Consider the following 27,504-nt stretch of genomic DNA (forward strand, 5'->3'; position numbering starts at 1 on the left):
ATTGTCCCTAAGCTTATAGAAGTCTATTAGAATATAAAGATTAAATAAGGATCTGGCTTTCTAAAAGCTTACAATCTTCTGGGAGGAAATTTACATATGCAAATTATAAGTCAAAAAAGGTTTAATAACCGAACTAAACTGATTTTTTAACAAAGGAAGGAACTAAAACACACATAAATTTGTTTTGATTCTGGGAATAAAGATCTTGGCAGGAATTAGGTATAAGGGAGAAAAGGAGGAAAATCCACACAAGGTATGGCACATGGGAGGGGTTAGGAAAGAGGAAAAGATGTAACCCAGGTCAACCAAGACATAAAAGAATGCAAGGAAAGAGTTTAAGACCTTGGGAAGGTAGATTGGTGTCCTGTAGTGAAGGGTCTTAAAAGACACAACCTGGGCTTAATACTTCAGTCTCTAAGTGGTAAGGAATCAAAGTTTCCCAATATCCTATGATAAAGAGACTGGATTTGGCACTCTTTCATCTTTATACTACCCTGCAAAATAATATGTAATCTTAATTAGAACAAAAAGCCCTTGCCTTGTCCATATGCTAGTTCAGTAAAAGTCAAGACTCCATCAGGGATAATGTCTTTAACTACAGAATAACAACAAACAAGACATAACTCATAAACGAATTCTCAGGACTTAATGCAACGTGTAAGGAAAAGAAAACTGAACGTAGAAATGGGAGACCAGTATTTGCATCCAACTCACCCATACTAACTTCTTTATCTGATTTTGGGAAGTTAACTAATCAAATAAGATGCCAGTTAACTCATCCATAAAATTGAGAAAGTAATATGTATTACCTACAGGTTATTATCTTGGAGATCAAATGAAATAAAATTTTAAAGTACATGCACCTTATTTAGGAAACATGATCTTTATATATTTTTCACATCTTTGTCCTTTTCAATAACATCAAAATTTCACTATTAACAGCGTAGGGATAGATTTTTATTATTTTTCTTATGTCTTAAAAATGCAGCTTCCCTTTGAGATATAATTCCATGATTTTCCAAATGGTCTTAAATGAGACTCACTCTTTATTCAAAGTTAACTACTAAATTTTTCTACTTTTTGGGAGAGATGCTAATTTTTCAGTCTACTGCACTACACAGTTTGTTTCACAACACATTGTCAGAAGGATTAGTAAGATCCTATCTCTCACAGAGAAGGATCTCTGAAGAACATGTTGCTATTTTCCTCTCACAACAGTAAAATATTATTATTAATTTCTTATTTAGAAAAAATATGACTTTTCTAACAATCATGATATTTCAAACCTAGTAATTCTATGTAAAATAAATATTTAAAATCCAACAGGATTCAGATTAAAGGAGAAATTAACTCATTTTAACAACCCCTCTCAAACTTTTGAAAGCAATGAATTATGGCTAGTCTGATGATAATCATTCAGTAGAGTGAGTGCATTTCTAAATTTCCCTTTGGCATTTTTACATAGTGCTTACCATATACCTGGCCTCCATTTGTAAAGGCTAGAGATTGAGGCCTTTTGCAGTGCTGTAAAATGTGTAGTGTTGGACTCTTCCATTGTAATGTGAATCTCTGGATCGTATCAGCAAATTTGTTAACTTTTGACATTAATTTTCAATAATATCTTCTCAATTAGGAGAATATTTTGTCCATTTGACTTCTTATACCATCTGCCTATTACATTGCTCATTTAAGCCAAGCGCTTGTAACCATTTCATCATTAGGGGTTTCTCCAAATAACCTTGGGAGGTAGGCATAAATATTTTACCCTAATGTAAGTGAAATCACATAATAAATTATAATCAGAGCAAAAAATTCAATCAAATTGATTTTTATTTATATTTACTAATCACAATATTTAAATATCAATTTTCATGAGGGTCAACAATTTTTAGGTAGTTCATGTTCAAAAGATACATGATGGCTCTTCTACATCTCTCTGCATGATTCTTCATTTCCTAAAAACACCCCAAAAAACAATAACTTTCCTTTATATTTCTAACTTACCATTACTTCAAGAGGATACATACAGGGAACATCTCTTCTTATCCTAAAACTTTTTGTGTAGCTCAGGAAAGAAAGGCTACAAATGTTTGCATACATTAGGATATTTATTTACAGAAACACTGTCTTTTCCATCAATTAGCCAGGCAAATGAATAATAATTGATTAAATGATTGAGAAATAAAGCAGTATTTCATTAAAGTCCATCAAATTTCATTTTGTAATATCATATTAGTTTGTAAAGAAAAATATATAGTACTTGTGAAAGAAGCAATTATCTCAAAATCCTTCAAATTTTTTTAAAAATTTCAGTGAGATCAGACCTTTTTCTCAAATCTACTTTTCAAAACTCCAAAATTGTTTACTTTCGAACCCTGCATTCACCTTGTATTAGTATAACAAGACCACAACCTTCGTTTACCTCTATCTGTTCATCTTCCATCCCTACTTGCTTAAACTCTTCCTTCTTTTCCTTTATATCCCTCCCAAGTGGTCTTGGGCCTTTCTTATTTTGTTATCCAATGCTTCTCTTATCTTCTATTTGCTTATTTTTTTCTAGTCTTTAAGACTGACTACAAACATAATCTTTACTCTATAGGAATTTTTTAATTATTTGCAGAGTTTTATTACACAAAACCAATTAATTGCAATACTGCCATATTTTTAGACTTTGAAGGGCTAACAAATGCATAGATATTCAAATAAAATGAAATAATTCTCACTCATCAAAACCCCAGAATTTAAGGTCCCGTATAATTCTTTATTTCAGTAAGTAGGGTCCTTTTGGAGAAATCATTTATCTCATTCTAAATTAAGCTCTTTTTATGACAGAGAAGCATTTACAAATTGATTTCAAAGAGGACAAGTTTACATGGCAATAACTAGTGGGATTAGTCAGAACCAAATTATGATTTCTCAATTAATAATTTATTACATGGTGGAATTTTTCTTTGTGGGGGTAACATTTAAAAGTTTAAAGAAACTTGTTAGCACTTTTTCCTTCACTGCAAAAAAAAAATAGTGCTTACCTACATTTTTGTTTTATAAAATTTGTAATATTTCCTAATATTGGAGGTTGTTGAATTATTATATCCATTTAAAAATTTATGTTTGCCTCTCATTTGCAGATAAATTAATTTTATAATGATTTAAAATGAAAAAATCCTCATCACATTTTTTTACATTTGATTAAATCAAATATGACTTTAGAATTACTACTATTGTCAATTTAAAGTCTCAAATTCAGGGCTCACTGTTATCAAATTAGAAAATGATGGTGAAAATATAACTGTTTGGATGTAATTTTGAATACCACATTGGTTCAATAAAAAGGAAATTAAACAATAGCACCTTTTGACTATACACTTATATTAATGTAGCCTTCCCTATTGAACTAATAACATTTTCCCCTAACTCATTAACAATAAAAAATTTACATTATGATCAATAAAAAATTTGCCTCATTGTTAAATGATCATTAATAGCTAGCCTTAGGAGTATCCTCTAACTGGTAGTCATATTAAAGTATCTGCCCTTTTTAAAACCTTCAACATGAATATTGATAAGTGCTAATTAGGTTTGTATCACTGAAGACACAATATCTGATGAAAACCTTCTGAAGGATTTGATTCTAGGACCAAGTTTTTTTTTTCCTTTGTATTCTTGACTTAATTTAATTAGCCGTCACAGGAAAATATTAAATTTTATTTTCTTTTTGTCTCATTATTTCAAAATTAGTTTTTTTTCCCTTTCTGAGTTAACTTTAAGCCTGATAGTCCCAAGATCTTTACTTAGTGTCTTCCCAAAGCAGTAAGGCAGAGAAGGAATAATAGGAATAATCTGATTTTGATTACTTTTATTTCCTGCAAAACTGAAGTAGTCTAAAATTTTCATGGTCTCTCATCAGACTTTACAAAGTTATATTCATGTATAGGAAATCTCTAAAAGACTATTAACCCCCAAACTCACCAAAATACCAAGAAAACCATTAGTTGGAATATCCTTTACTAAAAAATTTAGTCTCTAATTAATTTTAATCTGTCTTTCATATCTGCTGTCTACAATGGGGCCAGCACTAAGTTTTCTGGAAAGGAAAGATATTATCTTTTCTGAGAAGTTCCTCCCTTAAGGTAGTCATATCTCTTAATGAGAGGACTGATGGGAATCAAGTTTATGTAAGTATCACCTTATTTGATCTTAGGCTCACACTCTTCTGAATCAGGGATCTGTTTTAGTAAATCTTCCAAATCCTAACTTCTTAATTAAGTCTTTGGGACCATAGGACCAATCAATTACTGTCCTAAAGTCCTCTATGAAGGGATAGAGTAATTTGAAATTAACACTATTTATACCATCTTCCTTTAATATGACTAATATGAAGGGGGAGGCGGGGGGACCTGTTTTTAAACATTACAAAATTTCCTTGGGTGACTGGCTGAAATAGGAAGTACCAATAACTCTGCTGGCTTTAACAAAAATGAAAGTAAAAAAAAGTAGAGGAAAAAAATCAATCTAAGTTTAGAATGAATGTACAGTTTTAGAAAATGCATGCAATTTCTCTAGAGCTTAATAACAACAAAAGGTTACTCATAAACCTAGACTTTCTCCTTCAGTACAATTGGGGACTTGCCCTTCAAAAGTGGGGGTGGTGGAGCAGTGTGAATTCAGGCAGACTCATCAATCTGCAGCTTGGAAACTCGTGCTTCAGGCTTAGAGAATTTGGTGACAAAGTGGAGGGAGGAATTCAGCCTCCCAAGGTCAGTGACTGTAGGGGTGCTAATAACAAAAATTTGTCTGGGTATGTGCTTCTCAATTAGGTTCCTCACAGCAGGGGATGGTAAGTGATGTGTGGGTCAATGTCTCATTGCTCCATATTAGCAACCATAATGTCACCAAAAATAAAATTAACCTAATCAGCAGATGAACAACTATGATGGAGCTCCAAAACAGAAACTATTTATTAAAGGGACCTGGCCCTTTTTAATAAACATGCTCTAGATCTTTCTCATTATCTTAGATTTCCTTCCATCCCAGAGCACAGATTTTTACAACTCATACTTTACTAATAGTATAGAAGAAAATAGAAAATTTTCTTGGTGTTTGCATATTCATATCAGTGGATTCAAGTCAGTGGGCAGGAGATCTCAACTCAAGACTAGGGAAACGGTGGACAAATCCATCTTCCTCCTAAAATTGGGCAGTTCAGAAGCAAGAATCCCACCCCAAAGTTACACCATTAAGCTGGCAGAATCCCACCAAATGTTGGGCAACTGAGGAAAAGGAGAAAAAGCCAAAAGGATCCTAAAATAATTGAAGGATTTTCCATTTGTTAGTTATGTGAGGAACAAACAAGAATCATCCCCTCCTACAGGGTGAGCAGGATGTATGGTCATCATTAACTAAAGGATTAGAAGATGAGCAATGGAATGTTTATCTCCCCAAGTTGAGTAATGGAAAAAAATGTCAGAGGATAAATATCTGGACGTCCAGAGGTCCCCTTCTTCATACTCTTACTCATCGATCTTCTGATGAGGACATTTTTGTGGTTCAGTAAGTATACTTATCATTATCAGTATAGTTTTAAACCTGTTCTTTATTACATAAAATGCTTTTTAACCTCGCTAAAGCAATATCTTTCAATCAAAAGGTTAATTGAATAAACTGTCTTAACTAAATACATATTAAATAGTTATTTTCAAAAGTTAATTGTATCACCTATAAAAATCACAGTGAACAGAATACTGATTAGAAATAGGATAGGGGTCAAAATTATTTCCTACAGTATTTAATGAAATTTATTACTTATCTATCCTAAAATCACCACCGAATGCTGATTACTAGTTCTGTAACCTTCACAGAGGTAAAACTGGTTATCTGGGTGAAAATTCTTTTTAAACTAAAACCATTATGAGAGGAGTCACTCCCACTGTGCCTCCCAAAATTACCTTAGGATCAAAATACGATTTTCATTTCCATCAAACTTCAAAATATTAGATTTCCCTTCTAAAGGATGATTGCGATTGTTCCCAGGAAATCTAGAAAAACAGGTTCAGAATTCTCCAGTGTCACCTGGGGAGGACATTCTGGCCCTGAGGGAGAAGCTGCCTGTGACAGAAGCAACCTGAATCAAAACATTCAACTTGATCCTCCCCGAGTCCACTTGAAACCAAAGGAAGGAAAAAGAATCCACATGACTTGGACTCTTCTCTGACTACATAATATGTGGGATTGTTCAGAATTTCAGTGTGGACAGCAATACTTCCTTTTGAAACTTCAATACCTCCTATTCAGTAATCTCCTTCCCATATAAATACACAGGCACTCAAGGCTCCTGAGAAGGTTCCCTCTGTCCGCTTCAATGTGTAGATGTTGATGTGAAGTCTATCAAGCACAGCAAAAACTGGCCTGGCCAGATCTAGTCTTGCTTCTTGTCTACTGCCAGCATCTCCACAGCTGGCCTCCCTCAGCTTTCCTCTAATTCCCAGGTTCCACACAAGCAGTCACCATGAGGACCTTCTGCCTGGCTTCTCTGCTGTTCTTCATGATCTTCTACTATATTAACACAGGTAAGGTTAAGCTAACCAATGGAGAGGTAGGATTGTGGATACTGAGGATGCCTTTCAGTCTGGGTTTTCATCAGTTGTCTGAACTAACTAATCCTAGCACTAGGGCTGGAAATCCCTACCTCTAAGGAAGATTAAAGGAAAAGCTGGATGGATCTTTTTAGCTTAAAGATCCCATTAATACAATAGGTTTCATTTAGGTAGACAAATGAGTTATTTATGACCAGGAGGAGGAAGAGGTGGGAGGAGAGGAGACTGTGTAGCCCTGAAAAAAGTTAATGCATTTAAAAGAATTCTTCAGCAGTGTGAGGAGACAGAAAAGGTTGCAATACACTCTCTTTAATGCCTTTTCTGCATCAGACCAAGATCTGTAAAGCCCTAATTGGAAAGAGGCTCAGAGACTCTCTAGTCAATTCCAACCCATTTGTAGATAAGAAAACTGAGGTCATTGACTTGAATAAGGCTACAGTGGTAGTGAGAGTGGCTGAACTAGGATTGAAACTCATACCGCATTAATTCAAGTGGAGTGGGAAAAAAAATCACCTTTTTTTCTAATGTACCTTGATAGACAATATCAGCTGTGTGTTTGGAACCCTACAACCTGCACATTACCTGACACATAGAAGATATTGAAGAAATAGTTACTGAACAATTTATAATATCTCTTGCTTCCTTCACCGCATCATCTACAAAATTCTACTTCTAAAAACTCTTTTATGCTTCTTATTCTCAACTAGAGGTATAAAGATCTTATTTCTTCCATGTCCTATGTCTCTGCCTCCCAAATTATGTATGAATCTTCCTACTGCCCCAGTAATGTGATCCCCAATGGTCATGTTTGTCCTAATAACTTTAAAAGCTGGTTGCCTATGGATGGCACCAAAGATATGCCATATTTTAGCTTAAAAAACTATTTGTGTTTGGAGTCACAAGACCTGGGTTCAGATCCTGGCTATAATATTTATTACCTAAGTCACTGTGGGAAACAACCTTCTTTTTCTAAGCCTCAGTTTCCTTGTGTATAAAATGAAAGGGATTAGTTTAGATAAATGATAAAGTCCTTCTTGAACAGAAATCCCTTAGTTTTCTGTCCTCTGTGTAAAATCTCCTTCAGTAGTAAAGAATCTCATTCTCTTGAATTCTATAAAGCAAGAATCTAGCTGTGTCAGTTTTCATAACTAGCAGTGATCGCTATCATTTGTATAGCACTTAAAGTTTATCGAAGTGTTTTACTACCTTATTAGCTCCATTTTACAGAGGAGGAAAATCTAAAGTTAAGTGACTTATCCAGGATTATATAATAAGTAAATTCTGAGATGAGATTTGACCTTTGGCATTCATGATTTAAAGTCCAGCTCTCTAACTAGAGGTAATGAGAGCCACAGAAGTTTACTAAGTACCAGGGAGACATAATAAGATATGTGCTATTCCAAAGAAAAATCAGATCTAGTCTCTGTTCCTATTTCATTCTCATGACAATTGTCTAAGGTAGGTTACTATGAATATGATGATTGCCACTTTATACATAATTAAACAAAGACTTAAAGAGGGGAGATGATTTTCACAAGGTTACAGTGCTTATTACTTGGCATGCCAGGCCTGGAATTGAATTCTCCTTTTACCCAAATGTAGGTTCTTTTCACAATACCATATTACCACATTTATTGTGTAAGATTTAAATTAATATCAATAACTCTAAGTATTATATTTTATAAGATTTACTAGTAATCACTTGAAGTTGAACAAATGAAAGAACAAAAAGTATAAAGCCTAAGTAAAACCACGTGAGTAAAATTCTCTTGTCTGGCTCTCACTCAACCTCCACAACCACATTCTGGGAAGAAGAGAGAGAGAGAGGTGGGGCTACACCAAAATATATGCTCTCTAATTTAGCATGTAAAGTAAGAAGGTAAAAGGGAAGCTGGGAAAGAAAGTTCTAGGGAGAAAATTCAATTTCACAATTGAAAGGCTATTTTTTTAAAAATCAAAATGAGTATCATGTGTAGGGACTGAACGTTCTTCTCTATGACTCAGATTTCAATAGAACATTACTTTTTCAATGTGGTTGTAAACAAAAATTCTGAAACGGCCTTCTTTTCTTTCCATAGGTTATGGTACACTAAAAGACTCGAACGAATGTAGAAATAATAGGGGCTTATGTTCAATTGAAGCCTGTGTACCTCCCCGAACTACCCTAGGAACCTGTTTTCATGGAATAAAAACTTGTTGTGTGTTCCTAAAGGATGTATTAGAACACAACTTCACAAGGATACATCCAGAGCCCACAGAAACCTGGACTTGGGTAGGAGAAGGATAAGACGATAGAAGATGGAAGAAGTTGAAATGCATGGATTTTTTTAAAATAAAGGAAACTCCATTTGGAAAATATTGCTTTCTAAGGCAGAAATAATTCGTAAGCCTTTATTCATTTGAAAAGTGATATATCTGTTTCTTAAACTATAACCTAGAATTCAAATTCCTTTGTGTATAGAAAAGTAAAGGATTCATATTGGATTATAGAGGTCATACTTGTCATATTCAAACCCTGAGAAATGTTGGTCTCACCTTGATTGACAAGGGAGGCAGTTGGAGAGTTTGGAATGTACCCAGATGCTATGAGCCAGGGGCAAAAGTCGGTTGGCCTGAAAGTATAAATACCCTACCAGCCATCTGGAGGGAGGTCTTTGGTCTTTGATCTCTAGATTTGGACTTTGGTCCCTAGATCTTTAGGTCTCTGAATCTTCCTAGCTCTTTAGGTCCCTGGGTGGTGAAGGGAGGAAGGGAGGTCTAAAGAAGAAAGAGGGTGGTAGGATTTGAATACTTCCTGAAGGCTATGAAGACTAACACATCACCAAACACCAATAATAAGAAAGCTGAGAGGAAATTACCAACACAACTGCATCAAGGGCAGTCACTTCTCTGGTTTGGCAGTGGTCAAGCTGAGCCAGAGGAGTTGTGAAGAACAAGAGCTCCAGCTTTACTAAATCAATAGCCTCCAGTCCTGAGTGATTATAGATTATAGATATTAGATTGACAGGGTCTCAAATCCCAAATCTTTATCCTGATTATCCTTTCCCTTATTATAGATTACAGATAAAGTGTTTAATAAGTACCTTCCTGAGTGGTCTTTATATCACGACCCTTGGGGATGGAGCAAATGTAGTCAGATAAATAAACATGATCCAAGGCTAATCAGAGCCCAATATTAATAATTGATCCGACCTCAGTTTGAACCTGAAAGGGTTACCCATCTACCTAACCTTTTGGGGTCCTTCCCTGGGCAACTGTTATTGAAGGGGAAATTATAACATCTAGCAAGGGCGATTGGGGTTGGTGTTCCCCCATCACCAGCACCTAGGGAGAATACAAAGATACATCCACCTCACTGATATCTATATCTCCCTTAGGACCAGTAGGACTTTATTTCTTTACATACCGAAACTAAGAAGACATGGTTTAAGCTCCACCTCTGACATGTACAGCTGTGGGACCCTGGATAAGATACATCTTTTTTTTATTCTAGCAAAAGTTCTAAGATTTTAAGTTACAGATAAAGTTCAGATCTGCATCAATGGAGCGAGTTTCCTCACCTGGAAATTCCCTATCCTAATGGCAACTCATTTTTAGTCCTCTTTCAGTTTTACTCAGCCCTTCAAATATTTTCAGAATTTTAAAATGGGGAATATTTCCTCTACTGAGAGATTTTCGGTCAGGGATGGCAAAAAAAAAATACTTTTAGAGATGGAGTGCCAGGCCCTGCCCTCAGCCCACCCCACCCCAAAGACCAAGTGCCACCCCCAACCCCAAGAGACCAAATGCTGTGCCCTCCTCCAACTTCCCCCCAGGAATCCCTCAAAACCCAGACAGGGGAGAGAGGAAGCACTCTCATCAGGCTGCTGGGCAGAGGGGCAGATGAAGTGAGGAATGTCCTCAGGCACATGCACAGGGGGAGAGGAACAGCTGCACCCTGAGTCCCTCTGGCTTTCTAGTAAGGAATTCTGGCAGGAGACTGCAGGCAGCAGACCACAGGGAAGGCTCTGTGTGCCCTTTTTGGCACATGTGCTGTGCCATTGTTTTGCCATCATGGTTATAGGTCCTCCACACATAGGTACATGGTCTTTAAGGGCTGATCCAGACCAAGCAATCCACCTTTTCTGAGCTCGTGCTTCAGCAGTGAACCTCCTTGTCCAAAGCCACACTGATCCCCAGGCACAGGCACACAGTCCATTATTGGGCATCTAGTCAAAGCCTCCATGTCTTGGTCTCCCCTGCTGGGTATCATCCAGACACTCTTCTCCATGTCCCACCGCTCCATTCTAATTCCTACCTTCAAACCTCCCAGGCCAAAGTTCTTAACTATGGTTAAACTTATCTAAACCTAAGCAAGGTTAAAAAAAAAATGCAATGGAGACCTTTATCAGTTGTAGCATAAGCGAAGGTCAATTTTTCCAGAGTCTTTGCTCTATTATTTGGGTTATTTTGTCACAGATATTATGATCCACAGAAACTCTCTAAATGGCCAGATGTAACTGAGATGATGGACAATGTTAGCTGTAGCCATCCTCACTTATAATCAGAGTCTCTGAGCTCTTTCATAGAAGTTAGCACATTTATCTGAAGGACTTCTTTCTCTTAGGTTATCAGAACTAAGTTGCTTTTATCACAGGCAGATCCCTTTTCTGTCTCATTTGTCAATAAAATATTCATCTGTGAAAGGCAATAATTCTATAGATAGATAATAACACAAAAATTTCATTTTTATTTTTAGTCCTATTCAGATCTCATTTTCCCCCTTTTGGTTTGGAATATAGTTTCTGTTATTATTATTGATATCAGAGTCATTTTTTGGATTCTGGAATTCTTCTGGCCCTATTGGTACTTCACATAGCTTCCCATTTATTTTGTTCCATTTAATTCAACAAATACCTATTAAGTGCCTCAGTTATTCTAGACATTCTTTTAGCTATTAAAGATGTAAAAGTAAATATTAATTATTCTTACATTGGAGAAACTTAAATTCTATGGGAAATGAACTCTATATAGATAAATACTAACATGCATATGCATACGTATACCTCTTATGTTCATAGAAACATGTACATAGAAACATGGAGTGAATAGAATGTTCAGAAAAGAATAACAAGTATAAGGCTTGGTAGTGTCTTTTTCAAGGATGCTTTCCTCTTTAGGTGTCCACTTGCCACCCAGCTCTCCCCTGCAGTTCCAAAAAGCTGTAACATGAGCAGAGGTCCTGCATTGGTAATTCATCTCAGCAGACAGATTAAACTAGGTAGAGAATAACCAAAAGGCTTCAAACATGCCAGGTTGTTAGTGATATGTTTATCTCAATTATGTGAAAATTACTTCTAGGAGATAGAAAAGATCAGAAAACATTATTCCAACAGCCAGAAAGAAAGCAGAAATGGGTATTATGGAGCACTTATAGCTTGGGTAGACATCAAGGAAGCCAAGGTCATCCATCCCTGGATCCTGAGTATCATCAATATTTTGATTTTTCTCTTTCCACTAGACTTAAATGAATCTAGAAGAGAAAGTGAAGCTGATAATTTGGTGCAACTTCACCTCATTTAAATATATTTTTACGTGTAAGTCAAAATATATCACCAGTGATGTTAAATTGGTCCTCTTTGAATACAAGGGGAAATGAACCAATATAAACATATATGATTATGTAGACAAACAGATAGATAGGTAGATAGATATTGAATGAGTGTATATTTGTTTGGTACATGGATTATTCCTATGATTTTATCAGTTTTGAGAGTTCTTGGTTAGAAATTTTTTCTACAAAGGCAATTTGGAGACTTAGAGAATTTTCTAAACTATCTTAGGATTATATAGCAAGTTTATCTCAAGAGAAAGACTTCAATTCTGGATTCACTAGCCAGTTCTTTATGTAGTAAAATTTTAAAAAGAAAAAAAAAGGAAAATTGAGGAAGAAGAGAATTTTAGTACTTGTCCAGAAAATAGGAAGACTTAAGAGTTGAAGATGATGGTTGAGATGGAGATTGTTCTTAGTGTGGAAACTAACTTCTTTCTAAGTGCATGAGAGTGGAAGGTGATAACCAGTTTGGGGGAAGAGATATTTATCCAATGTAGGTAAACAATAGAAATGATAAGGTGTAAAGTAAAGCTAGAATCATAGATGACAGCACAATGATAGAAGAACTTCAATGTTAAGAAAAGGAATTTGTATTTAATTCATTATGTAGTGCAGAACTCTGGAAGGATTTTAAGCAAAGAAGGAGTTTGGCTAGTCTTGAATATTAGGAATATTCCTTTGGCAATTCTTTAGAAAATATTTTGAAAATGTAAGACCCAGAAACACGGAAATAAGTTAGGCTAGTGAGTAATAGACTGTTTAGGAGTATTTGTTTTGCATTTGTTATGTATTCACATGAAATAGTATTCTAATTTAAAATTTTTAAATGTTGGGGCAGCTGGATAGCTCAATGGATTGAGAGTCAGGCTTAGAAACGGGAGGTTTTAGGTTCAAATCTGGCCTCAGGCACTTCCCAGCTGTGTGACCCTGGGCAAGTTGATTGACCCTCATTGCCCACCCTTACCACTCTTCCACCAAATAGCCAATACACAGAAGTTAAGGGCTTAAAAAAATAAAATAAAATAAAATTTTTAAATTTTACCTCTCAGCTATGTTCTAGAAGAAGCGTCTAGTGCATAGAGGAGAAGTGTTCTCTCTCATTCCAATAAAGTCTCTCTCCCCATGGGACAATTCAATCTGAGAAAATGTGAGTGTGAAATCCCTTAACCCCTTTTTAGGAGGATTACATTTTAATATTAGCAGTAATCATAATTAAATATTGTCAGCATCAGTGAATAAATATTATAATACTCCTTATGAGTTTAGGAGTGTTTTATGATTATTTTAGCATGTTTTAAGATTTGAACCAAGTAAACAACTGCTTTAATATAATTAATCATTGTTATCATAGGCTTCAGTTTTTAGCTAATCACTGTTACTCAGCATTTAATGAATATAGTCTTGAACTTGTAACCTAGCCTTCTGAGCATTATTCAGCCTTAATCACATGATTGTCTTTTCACTCACTCCATGTGATATACTTCATCTTAGACACATGATGGTCTTTTTGGATGGAGTAGGATTTAGCACCCCTACCGCACCCTGCACACATCATCTCTTCTGTTGTGTTATGGGGGGGGGGAGCATTTAGGCAGTCACTTGATATGTTCCCAACCTATCAACATCTAAGGTGTCCTGGGTCATTTTTATCCTGATTATTCTTTAAATGCTATATAAGTTGTGCTTGTCTTTTCCATATAAAGGAGGCCATCTCACAAGGCTGGAGGTCTTTGGTCTTGACCAGAGTCCAGCCCTCTCTCAATAAAGCTGTTTCTTTTTTGGCTTTAAGACTTTGTTTCTCTCTTTTGTGTTTATAGAGTTAGAAATTATGCAACAGAACCTTTAGTGAAGTAGGGAACATAGCGTATAAGGTATATGGCTACTGGGAGCCCCTATCCTTCAGACATGGTCTCAGGACTCCCTGAAATTCACCATTTAAAGATTTTGAAAGGAGAAGTTACTGCATCTAATCCTTTGACTAATAAATAAAATGATCAATAGGCTCAGCTAATAACTGGAAAAATGGAAATGATTTTTTAAAGCAAGGCCAACAGGAAGGATATGGAGTAATTAAGGCCCTTTTGGTGTATCAAAATGCAATGATTCTTTAAGCATTTACTAAGTGTCTACTTGTGCACAGCACTGAGTTAGGAGTTTCCTGTTCCTCTCCTTTCACTTTATTTTCTGTTTGTTTTTCCAATATGATATTTATTTATTTGTTGTTTTTGCAAATAATAACAGTCTTAAATATGTTTTACAAAATTATAATATCCAAACTTTCTTCCTGTCTCCTCTCTTCTCTCTCCCTGAAATGTTAAAAAATTTGATCAGATTATGTGTATAATCTTGTAAAACATATTGCCATATTGGTCATTCTTTTAATTTTTTATTATATATTTAGTAACCATCAACAAAATGTGAAATATTTAAATGAATGCCAAAACATCTAATATCAGAATTCCACATTGTTTTCAATTTGTCTAAACTATGTGTATATGTGTATATACATATATGCATGCTTATATCAAAAAATCCTCTTCTTTGAGTACCCTTTGGATTTGTTTTACATGGATACATTATTCACTTGATTCAAAGCTATTATTTTTTATCATAGTATGTGTTATTCTTATTCTCTTTTAATTTCTTCTTATTTTTCTTATTTACTTTATGTTTCTCATATTTGTCATTTCTAATTGCATAATAAAATCCATTACATTCAAATATCATAATCTGTTCAGTGTCATTTCTCTCAATCATTGCATTTCTTTCGTTTCAAATTATTTTGTAATTACAAAAAAGCATTTCATGAATATCTATATATACACAGCTTTATACCCTCTTAATAATGCCCTCAAGGCCCATTTCTATTAATGGCATCCCTAGGCTAATGAATATGAACTCCTTTACAGATCTTAATATATACTTCAGCCTTACTTTCTCATAAACAATTCATAGCTATTCTAGCAATATAATATTTAACCTCTTTCTCCATGTTCCTGTTAGCATTTATTTTTTTTATTTTAGCCAGTCTGGATCTCAGTTAATAAACATTACTAGGACCATATTTTTCTAGATTAGCCCAAAAGCAACAGATATAATCTGTTGAGAGGACCATATGCTTTCCAAAACATAGTGTTTCCAGCTTGTTCATATCAGGTGGAACTTTTGTTCCAATGCCACAACCCCTCAAAAGTGCAGAGCTATACCTCCATGGGATTTTGAGTCCTAAAATAAGATTTTTAAAGGTTATATATGCTGTCAAAGGCATTATTGTCTCACCAGAAATCTTTCGACTATGTGTATGATCAGGTTTAGTTCTACTGCTAGCCTCATGCAGATGTGTGGGAGCTATCTAGATATCTATCACATTTAATTTATTTAATATTCTATTTATCTCCTTAACTCCTTTCTTATTTATTTTTGGCTCAGATTTATCTAGTTCTGAAGGGAAAAAAATTAAAGTCCCTTGCTATTATTTATTTTATCTATTTTTGTCTGAAACTAATTTAGTTTTTCCTTCAAAAACTTGGTGCATATTGGTCCAATGTTGATAATGGTTCATTATTCATAGTACCTTGTTCATCCCTTCCAATTACACATATGCAAGCCAAAACTCTGTCAGTAATCATGACAAATACCTCTGTCTTTTCTGGATCTGCTGAGGCATAGTATATTCTGCTCCAGCCCCTCACCTTCACTCTATGTGTATTTCTAATTTCCAATGTGTTACTTGTAAACCTTACATTGTCAGGTCCTGTTTTTTATCCTTTCTACTATCCATCTTCTTCCTGTGTGTGAATTCATTCCATTACATCCAATGTCATTGTTACTAGTTCATTTTCAGTGAGCAGGTTGTGATGAACAAAGAGTAACTCTGTAGACAACTCAAGAAATTCTAAATTTATAGCAGAAGGATTAAGGTGAAGTCCATTATGGAGAGCTTCTTTTGGTTAACTAGGAACTGATGTTAACTAATTTGAGAGATGCTCAAGACTTTAGCACCATGATAAGGAGTGGAAAACCTCTACTTGCCTTAGAAGGGCAAGACATATATGATGACTCCTTCATTCTGTCTACTTAGGCAAAAAACCATTTTTACAGACAAACAAATGTATATTTGTTATTATTATAGGCCAGTAAGAGATATAGGTGCTATTCCCAGATAAAGCTACTGCCTTAGGGTCAATGAGCTCTTGGTTCAGATAAAACCTCTTACACAATAAGGAGCCACCTAAGCTGTGTGTGTATGTGTGTGTGTGTGTGTGTGTGTGTGTGTGTGTGTGTGTGTGTGTGTGTGTGTGTGAAAGAGAAAGACAGAGAGAGAAAGAGAAGGGCAGTCACACAGTGACAGAGAAAGATAGAGACTGAGACAGAGATAGAGTCAGAGACAAAAGGGCAGAAACAGAGAGATCTTTTGGGAAATAATACTAATAATATGGTTTGAGTTTTTTTTCCTTTCCCTTTTCCCTTTTAAAAAGGTTCAGGATAGAGCTCCATGGCAAGAGCTCAGAAATAGATTGAAAGAGTGTTTGAGCGGAATTACTAATTCCTAGGGAGGTATACTATTAAACTCAGAATTAGGTCCTATCTCACAAATTTACTTAGTTGAATGACTATAAATCTTTTAACATGCCTGCAAGAAAGGTTTAAATTTGGTGGCTTCTGAAGTCCTATAAAATATTAACTTAATAATCCTATGACTAGGACTTTAAAATTTTAATCTAATCATCTCTCAACAATACTTACACCCTCATTAATAGGTCTAATGCAAGATGCCCATCTCTAGTCTTTAAGCTGAGAAGAAACTAGACTATTCAGCCCAGATATCTTATCCACTGGGTTTACATCCAAGCTTATAATTTTTGCCTATCAACATACATTCCTTAAAAGTAGTTCTTATTTGCACCCCTCACTCCCCACTTATTTTACCTGCTTACATATTTGAGAGAATCTCATTTAGTCCAAAACACCACTAGGGTAATGTTAAGTTCCTTGAGAACAGGGGTCAAGTCATTTTCTTCTTTTTATCTTCAACTATTAACACAGAGCATTTTGCACATAATAAGTTCTAAAAAGTTTTCTAAATTGATGAGGCATGAAAAGGACCAAGATTGTTCCCAGGCAGTCTCATATCCAAGTTAATCTAAAACCCACTGTCCTTGCTAGGTTAAAGGAACTGTTGATATTGTTTTTGCATGAAGAAGCCTCAGAATAATTAATATAAATTACTGGATAGTTCCTTCCTTGGATCTTTGATTTCCATCTTTAATCATTGACAGCACATCTGAATCTCAATTAATAATATAAAACTATAAGAAACCAGTTGTCTTTTCTTACTCTTACTCCTAATCAAAGATAAATATGCAAAGCTTTTGAGAAAGATGGCAGAAAAGTGACCCTACTGCAAACAACAGCAGGTAAACCTACTTGTGCCCTTTTTGACAGCAGGACTTTACTAAAGTTGAAATGTATTATTTACAGATCCTCATCCCTCATCAAACTTATACTTAAGAGACCACATATAGGACCACATAAAAGGGCCACAAAACAAACCTTTCTAGGCCCAAGGAAATGTAACAAAGACTATTTTCTACTCTATTGGGAGGAAAGAGAAGTGGCAATGATAAATCTTCCCAATTTCATGGGAACAGGGGTTGAGACCACACTTTACACATTTTTGTGTTTCCCGTTCCTTATTTAGGATATAATAAAACTTGTTTATAATAACAGAATTGGAAAATGACAGAATTTAAGAGTTGGAAGAGAGAAGATGGAAGAGTAAACCAGAGCAGCTGAGTTACCAGAAGAATCATATCTAACTAAGATAAAATATCATCACAAAACAAATACAAGAGTGAAAGATCCAACAAGGAGACAGTGAAACAACCATCAAGAAAAGGAAAACCCAAAAGGTAGGCAGAGAAGATCTGGGGCACTGAGGTGAGAAGAGAGCAGAGCCAACAAGAGGCTATAGCAAAGAGGGAAGAACCAGCAAAGAGCAAGCCACACACCCCCACCCCACCTCTCCTGTCAGAGAGGGGGAAACAAGTATACTCAGTAGAGTATAGAATTCTATCTTACCCTACAGAGAAACCGAAAGAAAATAAGACAAGGGAAAAGAGAGGTAGTTGGAGGGGGAGTTAAGTAGGGAAGAGGGGGGGGGGTGTCAAAAAGCAAAATAATGATGAGGAAGAACAGAGAAAAATGGAATAGAACAGAATCTAAAGGAGATAATAGGATGGAGGGCAATACACAGTAATCATAATATTGAATGTGAATGGTATGAACTCACTCATAAAACAAAAGCAGATAGCAGAGTGAATTAAAAACCAGAATCCTACTATATGTTGTTTACAAAAAACACATTTGAGGCAAGGTGACAAACACAGATTCAAGGTAAAGACTGGAGCAGATTTTATTATGTATCATCTAAAGTAAAAAAAAAAAGCAGGAGTAGCAATCATGATACCAGACAAAGAAAAAGTAGAAATTGATCTGATTAAAAGAGATAAGGAAGGGAATTTTATTTCACTAACAGGTACCATAAACAATGAAGTAATATCATTACTAAACATTTATGCATGCACCAAATGGTATAGTATCCAGATTTCTAAAGGAGAAATTCCAGGAGTTTAAGGATGAAATAGATAGTAAGACCATGTTAGTGGGGGATCTCAACCTTCCCTTTCAGAACTAGATAAAACGATAAAAAAATAAATGAGAAAAATTAAGGGAAGTGGATGAAATGCTAGAAAAATTAGAGTTAATAAATATCTGGAGACAATTGAAGAGAGATAAAAAGGAATATACCGTCTTCTTAGCAGTACATAGTACATATACAAAGATTACCCATGTACTAGGGCACAGAAATGTTGCAAACAAATGCAGTAAAGCAGAAATAATAAATTCAGTTTTTTCATATTATAATGGGGTAAAAAATTATAATTAATAAGGGTCCATGGAAAGGCAAATTTAAAATTAATTGGACACTAGATAATCTAATTCTTCAAAACTGGTATTTCAAAGAAGAAATAATAGAAACAATTACAGACTTCATTAAAAAGAATGACAATGAGGAAACAACATATCAAAATCTCTGAGATACAATCAAAGTAGTAATCAGGGGAAAATTTATATCTCTGAGTACCTATATCAAAAAAATAGAGAGGGAAGAGATCAATGAATTGGGCTTGCAACTTTAAAAATTAGAAAAAGAACAAATTAAAAATCCCCAGATAAAAACAAAATCAGAAATCATAAAAATTAAAGGAGAAATTAATAAAATTGGAAGTAAGAGAACTATTGAAATAATAAATAAGACTAAAAGCTAGTACTATGAAAAACAAGTAAAATAGATGAAGTGCTGGTTAATCTAATAAAAAAAAGAAAGAAGAGAATCAAATTAACATTATCAGTTTTGAAAAGGGAGATCTCACCTCTAATGAAGAGAAAATTAATGAAAATATTAAGAATTATTTTGCCCAATTATATGGCAATAAATATGACAATCTAGGGGAAATGAGTAAATACATACACAAATATAAATTGCCTAAATTAACAAAAAAGGAAATAAAATATGTAAATAATCCCATCTCAGAAAAAGAAATTGAGTAAGTCATCAAGGAACTACCTTTTTTAAATTAATTTTTTTTAATATTTTTCAATGACTGCATGATTCATTTTCTTTCACTTCCCTCTTCCCTCTCCCCTCTCAGAACCAACAAGCAATTCCACTGCGTTGTACAAATATTATCATTTGATACCTATTTCCATATTATTCATTTTTGGTGTAGAGCAATCTTTTAAAGACTAAACCACAAATAACATATATGTTGGGTTTTTGCATTCCTACTGCCATAGTTCTTTCTCTCAATGTGGATAGCATTCTTTCCCATAAGTCCTTCAGGAGTGTTGTGGGTTTTTGCATTGCTACTAGTAGGAAAATCCATTACATTAGATTATTTCACATTGCTTTACTTTCTGTGCACAGTGTTCTACTGGTTCAGTTCTTTTCACACTGCATCATCACATTGAGGTTCTCCCAGTTCATATAGAAACCCCTCAGATCATCATTCCTTATAGCACAATAGTATTCCATCACCATCTTCTAACACAATTTGTTCTGCCATTCCCCAATTGAGGGACGCTTCCCCATTTTCCTTTTTTTGCCACCAAAAACATTCTGGCAATGAATATTTTCGTACAGGTATTTTTCCTTATTGTCACTTTGGGGTACAAACTGAGTAGTAGTATTGCAGTATCAAAGAGTATCCATTCTTTTAAAGCCCTTTACACATAATTCCAAATTGCCTTCCACAATGGCTGGATTAATTCACAATTCTACTAGCAATGCATTAGTTTCCCAATTTTTCCACAACTCCTCCAACATTTATTATTTTCCTTGGCTGTCATATTGGCCAATCTGCTAGGTGTGAGGTGGTACCTTAGAATTGTTTTCATTTTCATTTACCTAATTATGAGAGATTTGGAACACTTTTTTCATGTGATTATTGACAGTTTTGACTTCTTTATCTGAAAACTGCCTATTCATATCCCTTGACCATTTGTCAATTGAAAGATGGCTTGATTTTTTTGTACGACTGAATTAGCTTCTTATGAATTTGAGAAATTATAGACATTTGTCAGAGGTTTTTGTTATAAAATTCCCCCCCCCATTTTTTGCTTCCCTTCTAATTTTGTTTGCATTGATTTTGTTTTTACAGAAACTTTTTCCTTTAATTTAAGCAATATTTTTTATTTTACATTTTGTACTGTTCTCTATCTCCTGCTTGGTCTTAAATTCCTTCCTTTCCCTTAAATCTGACAGATATACTATTCTATGTTCACCTAATTTGTTTTATAATCTACCTCTTTATATTTAAGTCATTAAACCATTCTCAATTAATCTTGGTATAGGGTGTCAGATGTTGATCTAGACCCAATTTCTCCCATACTATTTTCTAATTCTCTTAACATATTTTTTACCAGATAGGTGTGTCTTGACTCAAAAGCTGGGACCTTTGGGTTTATCAAAAACTATCTTGCTACTGTCATTTTCGCCAAGTCTGTTCCATTGATCTACCCTTTTATCTCTAAGCCAATATCATATTGTTTTGATTATCACTGCTTTATAGTATAGTGTGAGATCTGGTAAACCTAGGCCTCCATCCTTCAATTTTTTTATTAGTTCCCTTGATATTCTTGATCTTTTGTTCCAGATGAACATTGTTAAAATTTTTAAATAGCTTTTTGGTAGTTTGATCAGTTTAACACTGAATAAGTAAACTAATTTGGGTAGGATTGTCACTTTTATTATATTAGCCCATCCTACTCATGAGCCACTGATATTTTTCTAATTATTTAGATCTAGATTTATTTGTGGGAAGAGTGTTTTCTATTTATATTCATATAATTCATGAATTTGTCTTGGCAAGTAGATTGACATTTATTTTCTCTTCTCTAGAGTGATTTTTTTTAGTTTTTTTTTAAACCCTTAACTTCTTTGTATTGACTCCCTAGGTGGAAGAGTGGTAAGGGTGGGCAATGGGGGTCAAGTGACTTAGGGTCACACAGCTGGGAAGTATCTGAGGCCAGATTTTAACTTAGGACCTCCCATCTCTAGGCCTGGCTCTCAATCCACTGAGCTACCCAGCTGCCCCTCTAGAGTGATTTTGAATGGAGTTTCTCTCTAATTCTTGCTGCTTGGTTATGCTGAAAACATATAGGAATGTTGATGATTTATGTGGGTTTATTTTGTATCCTGCAACTTTCTCTAGGTATATCATAATGTCATCTGCAAAGAGTGATAATTTAGTTTCTTTATTGCCTAATTTGATCCCTTCAATTTCTTTTTCTTCTCTAATTGCTATTGCTAGTATTTTAGGTACTGTATTTCTAGTACAATATTAAATGGCACTAGTCATCAAAACAATATGGTACTGGATAAGAGACAGAAAGATGGATTATTTCAGCAGGCTAGTGTTTTATAAACCCAAAGATATCAGCTTTTGGGACAAGTACTGTAATGCATGGATGCAACAGGGGCTTTTGCTCTTGCAAGAGTCAACTGTCAACTTCCTGGCAGTTAAGTCTTAGAATCTTCACAGAAAATTCAGTTGGAACCTGAGACTTGAAGAGAGCTGAAGTTCCAACTGAGGCTCTGCTTTTGGCTTTCGGCGTGGCTTGACCTGGTTTTTGTCTCTGGACAATTTGAACCTAACTGATTTCTCTTGACCTCTCCCTGACCTTCTCCATATTACATCCCTATTTATTTCCCTGAATTTCCCTTTGGGCTCTGGGAGGAAGGATCATTTCGGTTTAGACATTGTGGTCTTTAGTTATCTGTAGGCAAGAAGAACATCCTTAAATCAAGCGACCCCTTATTTTATTAATCTAGTAAATCTTCATGACTGGGAGAACAGGCTCTCTCTCAGTCTAACCCTCCTGTGACCATTCCCCAACCCTTAGCTTTCTCCCTACCGGCTATTACAAAACCCTAAACCCCTCTCTCCTTTCTGATTCATCCTGATATTAATAAATCCCCTTTGTACCTACTCAAACTCTCTGATGAATCATTGTGTCAAAGACTGAGGCAAGAGCTGAAGGGGGAAGAAGTTATTTTCTCTTATTTCTTGAGGGTACTGCGGGCATCCATCTTGGCAGGAAGTCTTCCCCGAGAGTTCCTCCTGCCATCAGTTTCACTGCCAGGGAGGAGCCCTTGGACTCCTCCCTCAAGGGACTTTAGAAACTAACAAGAGAAGCCCTCAAGGCAGATTTAAATATTTCTGACTGGCCCAACTCCTTTGTATCTATAGAGATACCTTTCCTCACCTTGAAGGATCCTGCCTATATCTCCCCTGTATCCTCTGTCTCTAGCCTCAGTGTCAAGCCTGTTTTAAGCTGCCTCTCCTGAATACCCCACCTATTCCCTCACCATCCAATATACCACCTCATTCATTCCTTCCCTATATTCAGCCATCCCCTTCATTCCTCCTCCTAATACGTACCTCACCTTTATCCCTCCTTTTAACCAAAGATTAAGGATTTATTTCACTTTCTCTATAACAGTACTCATTATTTGACAAAAAACACTGGGAAAACAGGAAAATGGCATGGGAAAATTAGGTTTGGATTAACATCTTACACCCTATACCAAAATAAATTCAAAATGAATAAATGACTTAAATATAGAGTGAAATCAGAAATAAATTAGGTGAACATAGAATAGTATATCTGTCAGATCTGTGGGAAAGAAGTTTAAGACCAAGCAAGAGAGAGAGAGAACATTACAAAATGTAAAATGAATAACTGATTATATCAAATTAAAAAGGGTTTGTACAAACAAAACCAATGCAACCAAAATTAGAAGGAAAGTAACAAAGTGGGGGGAAAATTTGTATTACAAAACTCTTTGACAAAGGTTTAATTTACCAAATATATAAGGAGGTAAGTCAAATTTCCAAAAAATTATCAAGCCATTTACCAATCAACAAATGGTCAAGGGAAATGAATAGACAGTTTTCATGTGAAGAAATCAAAACTATCAATAAGCACATGAAAAATGTTCTCCATCCTTCCTGATTAGAGAAATGCAAATAAAAACAACTCTGAGGTATGACCCTATACCTAGCAGATTGGACAATATGGCAGCAAAGGAAAATGATAAATGTTGGCAGGAATGTGGCAAAATTAGGACATTAATACACTGTGAGTTGTGAATTGGTCCAACTATTCTAGAGGGCAATTTGGCATTAAAGCCCAAAGGGCTTTAAAAGAATGCCTGCTCCTCAATCCAGACATGCCACTGCTGGGTTTATATCCCACAAAGATAATAAGGAAAAATACTTGTACGAAAATATTTACAGTAGCTCTCTTTGTGGTGGTAAAAAATCGGAAAATGAAGGGATGAGACCATCAATTGGGGAATGGTTGAACAATTTGTAGTATCTGAAGGTGATGGAATATTATTGTGCTGAAAGGAATAATGAACTGGAGGATTTCTATGTATAATAGTTAAAATTAAATTATGAGGTCTCTAGTAGCTTTAGTCATTTTATTATATCAAAGTAGTGATAGTAAAGAGAGGTAAATGTAGGAAAGAAGTAAAGAGTTGCTTAGCTTAATACCCTATTTGCCATTCTGATGTAATGAAGCTCACCATCAACAAGAGTTCCTTCAGGTTCTAAGCTCCAGTCTGAAGAAAGAGAGAGAGCGAAACAGAGAGAGAGAGACAGAGACCAGTCCCTTGGTCTTGCCTTATAAGCAGTTTTCTCCACCCACTAGCTCCCCATATCATATCTAAGGAACCAATTAGAGCTCCTTAATTTGCCTAGCACCACCCAGGGGGGCAGTGCCTATGCAATCATTTTCCTATCTCGTTAGTTTCAACTTCCTTTCTCTGAGGGTTTGTCTATACCTGTACATTTCAATGGTAAAGAACCTCCAGGTCACTGATTGATGATGTCAAACAAAGCAACATATTGGGGAGGGAAAATCCTTTTATACAATCCCCCCTGTGATTCTTTTGGCAGATGAGCATATTAAAATCTCCCAAACTGAGGATTTGGGGAGATTAATAAGCTTAGTCTCCCCAATGAATCATTTCAAATAGCTAGCCTATACCTCTAAAGATGCTCTTATAGAGGTGTATAAAATATTGCACTTTACAAAGGGGAATTGCAATAATTTAGGAAGAGAGAAAGAAAAGAGAAAGAAAACAAACAAAAAAGAATTGATAGATGCATTGACAAAATGCCAATTACGGGACATTCCCCTTTGGCATAAGAGTTTACATTCAGAATAAATGACATGTTAAATCCCCTTCAGTTCAGTTCATTATATCCCAAAGTTTATTCTGGATCTTTTGATGCATTGTGTGGTTTCTGTAGGCATCCTTATGGCATCTTCTCCAAATGTTCCACTTTCTTGATTCAGGGTACTGGTGAGTTTCTTTTCCTGAAATTTCTCCAAAAGATTTTAAACTTGGATTTTAGGATAATTATACAATCCCTCCTAAGGAGGGTGTTGACCAAGACCAGAATCGTCATGGGATACATGGCTGAGTTATGAGGTAAATGAATAAATTGTCAAAGGAAAACCAAAAACACAGTAAAAATGAATAAAAGAGAAAAAATTAAATTCTGGATAAAAATAAAATATCAAAATCTTATGTGTATAAAATGATGAGTAAAAAAAGAATAAACCCATAACAAGTCCTTGAATCACCAGCAAGGCCCAATTAAAGTGATTTTTGTCCTACAAATCTATAGGACAATTGCATCAATATTGCACTACCCATTGATGGCCAGGACTACAGAAAATCGCCACACTATAAAAGAGAAGGGACTAGATTCTGACATAAAAGGGAAGTATGATTCCCTGGTCTGGTTTTCCGGTTTTATCTTCAATCTCATGGATAGGGGAGCCAAAATGAAAGTCAAACTAAAGTACTTGTAGGAAATCTTGCACAGGGAATTCCTGTGTCTGATGTTGTCAAACCTCTCCTTCCTCAAATCTCAAAACGAGTCCTCTGTCTTGGAGCAGATCTTCATCAATCCCATAGGGATTGGTGGTCTCCCTGAAATTGTGCTTCTTGGAACTGTGCAATGATTCTTTTGTGATCCCTTCTTCTGAAATCAGATACAATTATTAGTAAAAGTCCCATAATATTAGGGCTAATAGATATTGTAAACTTATCCTTCAAAATCAAAAACATTAATATTGATTCCATGTTCTTCAAGTACAAAAAAATAAGAAGAAATAAAACAAAATTCAAATATCCTATTGCAAATTAAAAAAAACAATTATAAATTTTTTTAATTCAGGAATTTAATGTATTGGCCAGAATAGTGTCCAACTTGTCTATGGACTTTTATAATGGTATTGTCTCCAATTCAGTCATAGAAGGAGGGTATAAATAGAGACAATTGCATGTAATAAGATAAGTCAATCAGTGTTGATAGAAAGTACCCATTTTACAGATGAGCAATGAATTCAAGTGTCTTTTTCTCTAATTTTGATAGCTGTTGGAGAGGTTAACAGGAAATTACATGTGCCTTGTATTTTAAATTGTGTTACAGAGACTTCTTCACTATGGGGAGGGGAACAGACTGAAAAAGTTAATATCAGTAAGACAATGGGGTCTGAAAAGGCTTAAAATTCATCTACAGACTCTTTGAGGTCCCTTCCCTTCCCAAGTACCACTAGATTCCTTTAGTCACTCCTCTGGGGTCCCTGATACTGAAGGGGGTTGCCTCATGGAGAAGAGTGAGGACAAACCCTATATAGGATGTGTAATGAATATGGGGCTGTAGCTAGTAATAATAATAGCAAGAGGAAGAGCTAGCTATAGAGAGGATGGTATGGGTCCGTACCAGGGGAGGTCTTGGAAAAGAATATGAATGAATCAAAGATCCAGCCCCAGGCTAGCAGAAAGATAGGTGAAACTCTCCTTTGCTAGGCACCAAGCTCCTTTAAGGTGAATGTTCTACAACTCCTGTCCTGATGAGGAAGTGACTTCCTATTGATGTTTCTAGAAGTGAGACAGGAAGGGAGATGTGGCACTTCCTGTCCACAATAACGGAGTTTAACTCTGCTGTAGCACTTAGAATGTTCAAGGAGCTATCCCTATTAGGCTTTAGATGAAGGTAAACAAACAACTAGTTCTTAGATTAAAGCTAAGGGTGTATTGATAATCAAATTTAGGTAAAGGGGATTGGTGAGAGGTTTAGGTAAAACTAAGAACTAGCTAACAGCTACCTTCTTAAATCTAAGTTTACGATGTTAAAGGACTCCCTGGTATGGTCTTCAGCTGACCCAAGGGACCAGCCCTGGGTCAGAAAATAAAGTGGTCTCTTTTGTTGGAAATAAACTAACCTTTGGTAAAGGAATAGTTGGTGAATCAGATGATGTTTCTATTTGGCTTGCAGTGATACTTTGATCCTACCTAGCCTAAAAAAAACCTAATTCCCACATTCCCACTCCCACCTCCCAGGGCCACAGAAAACCCAAGAGGTAGAAGGACAAATGAGAAGTGAAGTAGCCAGGGGTCTGCAAGTTCTTATATACCTTGGCTCCAACTGCCAGGTGCCACCTGCCTCCTGGCTCATGCCAGGTTCTATATTTAACTGGGGCAAACTGCCAATTTGCCCCATGAAAATATGGCAGTATGATTTTCTATATTACAGATGTTTTGGTGTAAGTTATGATTTGCCTCACTCAAATTACTATTCCTATATGAGTTTCTATTATTGTTATTATTCCTCAAGATTCTATTTCTATTTTCCTGATTCCTCTTCCTACCGTTCATAATTACATGAC

This window comes from Gracilinanus agilis, chromosome 2 (assembly GCF_016433145.1).
Source record: "Gracilinanus agilis isolate LMUSP501 chromosome 2, AgileGrace, whole genome shotgun sequence".
Lineage (NCBI taxonomy): Eukaryota > Metazoa > Chordata > Mammalia > Didelphimorphia > Didelphidae > Gracilinanus > Gracilinanus agilis.